Source organism: Arachis duranensis, chromosome 3 (genome assembly GCF_000817695.3).
Source record: "Arachis duranensis cultivar V14167 chromosome 3, aradu.V14167.gnm2.J7QH, whole genome shotgun sequence".
In the NCBI taxonomy this organism is placed as follows: Eukaryota; Viridiplantae; Streptophyta; class Magnoliopsida; order Fabales; family Fabaceae; genus Arachis; species Arachis duranensis.
The window spans coordinates 6,643,766-6,649,966 of NC_029774.3; the positions used below are offsets into that span (position 1 = coordinate 6,643,766).

The 6,201-nt window shown below is 41.3% G+C and overlaps 1 pseudogene; it reads right to left on the reverse strand.

Moving 5' to 3' along the window:
* LOC107477240 (uncharacterized) overlaps positions 1-5,612 on the reverse strand; it is a 7,026-nt pseudogene extending 1,414 nt beyond the window's left edge.
* Between the last annotated feature and the right edge of the window lie 589 nt (positions 5,613-6,201).

A 6,201-nucleotide genomic window follows, 5' to 3' on the forward strand; every position in this document is an offset into this window, starting at 1 on the left:
CAGAATCTTCGTGGTATAAGCTAGAATTGATGGCGGCATTCATGGGAATCCGGAAGGTCTAACCTTGTCTGTGGTATTCTGAGTAGGATTCCAAAATTGAATGACTGTGACGAGCTTCAAACTCCTGAGGGCGGGGCGTTAGTGACAGATGGAAAAGAATCACTGGATTCTATTCCGACATGATCGAGAACTGACAACTGAATAGCCGTGCTGTGACAGGGTGCGTTGAACATTTCCACTGAGTGGATGGGAGGTAGCCACTGACAACGGTGAAACCCTTGCATACAGCTTGCCATGGAAAGGAGTAAGAAGGATTGGATGAAGACAGTAGGAAAGCAGAGAGACGGAAGGGACAGCATCTTCATATGCTTATCTGAAATTCCTACCAATGATTTACATAAGTATCTCTATCCTTATCTTTATGTTTATTTCGTATATCACCCATACCCATTTGAGTTTGCCTGACTAAGATTTACAAGGTGACCATAGCTTGCTTCATACCAACAATCTCTGTGGGATCGACCCTTACTCGCGTAAGGTTTATTACTTGGACGACCCAGTACACTTGCTGGTTAGTTGTGCGAAGTTGTGTTTATGCCATGGTATTGAACACCAAGTTTTTGGATTCATTACCGGGGATTATTTGAGTTGTGAAAAGTATTGATCACAATTTCGCATACCACTCGCCATATCCACCAAAGTCCTAAAAAGAACTTGAACGGATGCTCTCTGCTATGATACAAGAACCAGTTCTTCAAATCCAAAGGATGATAAGAAATATCCAACCTATGCCAGACAAGCTAAGCTTTTGGACAATCTCGAATACAATGTAAAACCAATTCCTGGCTAGAAAGACATCTTGGACACCTATCCGATGGTGACATCCCTCTTCTAAAGCGAAAACTTGCAGTAGGAAGAGTCTCGTTAAGACACAACCAAGCCAAAAACTTATGCTTTTCCAGAACAAGCTGACGCCAAAGCCAAAGCCAATTTTCCCGCTCCTCCCAGCCAAACAGCTGCTTACACAACCACAAGTAACCATTGCGTGAGTTATAGACTTTGGCAGCAGACCCACACCAATACCAACCCACTTCCGGACCTGCTTGTTCATCTGGATTGTAAGAGAGAATATTACCTTTTAGATTTTGAGATAAAGGAGAATAAAAAGTATCCAAATGCCACCTACCAACTGACCAAATATCTTGTATCCGGAGATTCGAATCAGAAATGTGAACATAATCCATCTCATTAGATAACCGTCCTTCTCTCCTCCAACTAGAAAACTAAAAATTTTGGTTCAAATCTCCAATACACCAAGCAAACCCATCCTTCAATACTTCCCAAGCCTTGCAAAGACACCTCCAAATGGGAGAGTCCTTGTTCTTAAGATAACTAAAATAGTCATATAGAGATGATCGGTATTTGGCATCCAACAATTGGACCCATAGCTTGTTTGACTGCTGGGAAAAAGTCCAAACTAGCTTTCCAAGAAGAGCAATATTTACACAATAAGGATCTCTAATCCCCAAATTTCCATATTTTTTTGGAGTAACCAGTACCTTCCAACTAACAAGATTCAATCCTCTTCCATCAACTTGTCCTTTCCAAAGAAAATTCCTCATCATAGACTCCAATTTACTAATGATTCCTTTGGGAAAAATAGAGACCTGCATCTGGTACGTGGAAATAACAGCTGCAACAGAATCAACCAAGCAGAGTCTACTAGCCCGATTGAGTAAACTCCATTTCCAGCTTGCTAGCCTACTCCGAATCTTATCCAGGACACCATTGAAAGCTGAACGAGTCACCTTAGAATGGCTAAAGGTAACTCCAAGATACTTGCCCAAGTCCTGGACAAATTTGATAGAGGATACCCCAGTGAAAACCTCTTTCCTTGTTGTAGAGACATTCTTGGAGTAAAGCGCTTTAGACTTCTCCACATTAATCTTCATCCCAGATGTTTTGCAAAAAGTCTCTAAAACCAACATCACATTTTACACTTGTCTCTTTGTAGCTTTACAGAATAGAAGCAAGTCATCCGCAAATATTAAGTGGGATATTCTTGGTCCCCCTCTAGAAATAGCAACCGGCTCCCACAAGTCCAAATCAACCTGATGACTAATAAAGCATGCCAATCACTCCATACACAACACAAAAAGATAGGGTGACATAGGGTCTCCTTGTCTATGACCTCGGCTAGGAGTAAAGCCATTCAGACGATTCCCATTTCAAAGAATAGATAAGGAAGAAGCAGTGACACAATTCATAATCAAATTAATTGTAGGAATAGGAAAATCAAAGCTCTTAAGGGTATGAGCTAAAAACCTCCAGTCAACTCTGTCATAAGCTTTCTCCAGATTAATCTTAAAGGCCAATGTGCCTTTATTTGATTTAGTCTTCTTCATAAAGTGGAGGACTTCTTGAGCAATAATGATGTTGTCAGGAGTTCCTCGTCCCGGAATAAATCCTCCTTGAAGCGGGCCAACAATCTCCGCAAGATTAGGATGAAGCCTATTAACAAGGACCTTCGTGATGATCTTGTAAACTACATTGCAGAGACTAATCGGCCTGAAATCTTTTATAGATACCGGTGATTCAACCTTTGGAATAAGAACCAGTAAAGTCTCCAACATTCTCGGATTAAGAGTAACACCAGAGAATGCCTGTTTAACCATCTTCCAAACATCAAAACCAATGATCTCTCAATATTCTTTGAAGAAGAAAGCTTGAAACCCATCAGGACTTGGAGCTTTAAAAGAGTTCATGTGAAAAACAATTGTTCTGACTTCCTCCATAGTAACTGGTGCCGTAAGATTATTGCAAGCTTCCTCATTCAGAGAAGGAAGATGCACATCACCGAGGCAACCCAAATCAACATTATCCAAATGACAGAATAAGCTTTTATAGAAAGATTCTGCTTCTTGACTCAGAACATCTGGATCAGTTTCCCACACTCCATCCTTGAAAAAAAGGCCATGAATCTTATTATGCTTCCTTCGCGCAAGAGTTTGAATATGAAAGAATCTTGTATTTCCTATCCCCAAACCTTACCCATTGCTCTCTAGACTTTTGGAACCATAGGAGCTCTTCTTGCACTAAAGTATTATTATAATCATCAAGCAACTGTTGCTCTTTTTGACGCAAATAAATACTATCCACCACTTCCAAACGCTTTTGTAAATTATTAATCTGCTGCTCTAATTCATATTTCTTAACAAAAATGTTACCAAATACCTTCGAATTAAACTCTAGTGAATTCTTATGTACTTCTGAAAGTTTGCCATGAATCCCTCTATTACCAGACCACCATGACTGATTCACAATATCCCTATACCCAGGATGAGTAGCCCAAGCAGCAACAAATCGGAAAGGTCGATTCCCTTTAGGCTGAGGACGACCTTTACAACACACCAGAATAGGGCAATGATCAGACTGAAGCCTATTTAAAACTTCTGCATAAGCCTCTGGAAAGATAGATAACCAACTACTATTTATATAGACTCGATCAAGCTTTTTTGCCACGTCAACATAATTTTTCACCCTTCTGTAAGAAGAAAATCGCCTCCCAATAGTCTTCAGATCAAACAAACCACTATCCCCTAATAAAGTAGCAAATATGTCTGCTCTTTGATGAAAAAATTGACAGCCCTTAGATTCATGAGAAAATTTGATTTCATTAAAATCACCAAGAACAATCCAAGGTCCTTGAAAAACCATGGATTATGCAATAAGATAATCCCAAAGGAGAACCCTTTTATTAAATTGAGGACTGCCATAAATACCACTACATCTCCAAATTAAATTATCAAATTGAACCTCAATAGTAACACCCTGATCAAAAGCATCAATGAACTTACAACAAACACCCTTCATAGAGGATAGAAACCAAATACCTCCCTTATGCCCCTCTGCTTCTACTATACCAACAGAGTGATACCCCAACCTTTCCCAAAATAATTTTAAATGCTGAAAAGGGGAGTGAGTTTCAACCACAATAAAGAAAACATGTCTAAATTTCCTAACAAGTTCCTTACAATGCACCCGGGCTAACTTATGAGAAGCACCCCTAATATTCCAAATAATCATATTTAAACTATCCATAAATAATAGGGACAGAATAAATAAGAACATAAACTCTAAACAGAATCACCAACCTCAATAGGTGGTTTGTCCTGTGGTACTGGCACACTCTGATCCTCAACAATTGTCACCTTCGGACCCCCTAACACTGCACCAGCCATGCTTCCATCTACTAAGGTTTCTTCCGTTGTGCCACTATTTTTATCAACTGGCGAGTTCTGCAGGGAGGAAGGCCGAGGACGCTTCCGTAGAGAAATTCCACGACGTGCAGGAGTTCTACGCGATGGAGATGGCGCAATTTCATGTTTTTCTCACTTTCCCATCCTAATGTCAATTGATTTGCCTCCATCACCATGCAAATTGGGCCTTGGAGCCCTTCTCGAACCATACTTGTGCTGCTTTCTATCTTGGTCCTTCAAACCTGATGATTGGCCCATTGTGAATTTTCCCTTACGCAGCACTTGTTGCCAGCCCTCTCCATCATCCATGTATGCCGCATTAACATGACCATCAGGCACGTGAGGAGCCAATGATTCCGTAACCACATCCTTCCCTTTAACAACTCCTAATTTCTCACCCAAATTACGAGAATTCTCACCCAAATCATGAGCTTCTGATTTAGCCTCTTTATGAATTTCATGATTGTTGTGTGGCACTAGTGTCGGGGTTTCATTATTTTTTCCATCACCAAAGGAATTTCTGTTTCCTTCCAAGGACTCCTTCTCCATGCACAACGATTTATCATGCCCATACCGTGCACAAGTATTACAAATCAACTGTAAACTCTCGTACTCCACTTCATGAGTCACACCCTCCATTATAATATGTTTGATTACAGGCAACCCAAGATTAATTTGAATACAAGCTCGGGCATATTTTCCTCTTTCTGCAAGCTTAGTGGCCAAATCTACTTTCACCGGAACTCCTATTGCAGAAGCAATTCGCAACATTACTTGTTCCTGGTAGCACCAAATTGGAAGTCCCGAGACTCGAATCCATACAAGCATTGATCCAAAGGATTTTTTGCATGGCCTAAAATCCACATCCCATGGCTTTACTGCAATATAGTGACCGTCTATCAACCACGGGCCACCAAGAATGACTTTCTCACGATCCGCAGCAATATCAAATTTAACCAAAATACCCAAACCCCACATCCAACAAATCAAACCCTCCTTTGATGCGCCATACTATCCGAAGCTTATGCATGAGAGCCGTGTAGCCATAATGCTCATCCAGCACCTTGATCACGATGGCTTCCTTATAAGGTTCAGCTAGACAGCTTTTTGTCTCCTTGGTAAAACTGACACTTGGTGGGCGAGAATCACCCTGCTTACCTGTCACCGTCGCGATACCATCCCTAGATAAAGACCCTACTAATGCAAAGGTCTTAGACTTTTCTGTACCAATGACTTTATCTCTAAAAGAGACCTTGGGTGGCTTTTCTAACCCCTCTCGAGAAGAACCCTCCTTAACACCGGATACACACCCACCCACGCTCTCCCCCTTATCTCTTCTGATGGCATGGCCATCTTTCTCACCGTGTTTCACCCTCAACCGCTCGCCCCTGCTCTCTCCTTCTCTCATTCTCCTTGAGTACGGAGTACGTACTCTTTCTCTGCTAGGATTTTTTTGTATAACAAATCTTTTATTTTTTGGGAGTCGAACCCGGGTCTATTGCTTGAAAGGCAATTATCCTAACCGTTTATGCCAAATCAATATGATCCTTCTTCTCTGTCTTCAATTTGTGTCGCCTCTCCATGTGGCTTCCTGCAACCAAGGAGATGGAAGGTGAAAAAAATTCAATGCAGGAAGAACAAGAACAAAAAAAATTAAGAAATTAATTAAGCAAATTAACAAACGAATACAATGCAGCAAGAACATAGCAAAGAGAGGACTCACCTACTAGAATTTCGGCGAGAACGGCGAGAAGCAAAGCAACACAGAAAGACCGCGAGAAGCACCGTAATAGGCAAGAACTACAAGCATCACAGTGAGGAGGGTAAGAAGTTGCTCGGCCAACACGGACAGAAGGGGACGACAACTTTAGAGTTGGGGATGATGGCTTGGGTCTCCAGCGTGGCAATCATTCGCCACGTCACTCCCGCCGACAAGAAATAT